The sequence below is a fragment of the Fonticula alba genome, assembly GCF_000388065.1.
Source record: "Fonticula alba strain ATCC 38817 unplaced genomic scaffold supercont2.5, whole genome shotgun sequence".
Taxonomy (NCBI): domain Eukaryota; order Rotosphaerida; family Fonticulaceae; genus Fonticula; species Fonticula alba.
The window spans coordinates 514,533-514,744 of NW_009242975.1; positions in this window are offsets into that span (position 1 = coordinate 514,533).

A 212-nucleotide genomic window follows, 5' to 3' on the forward strand; every position below is an offset into this window, starting at 1 on the left:
GGGGGTGAGGGAAGTGGAGGAAACTAGTGTCCATGTGGTGGAGATGCAGGCCCAGGGGGGTGGCAAAAAAAAAAAAAGAACGATGCAACCTGCAGGGCTGGCCCGATGCCTCCCCTCCCTCAGCGTCGGCTGTGTGGGGAGGGGCAGGGGGGAAGGCGCCGGTGCGAATGTCTGCCGTGCGTTTTTCCTCCTGGTGGCTCTGTCTCTTGCGC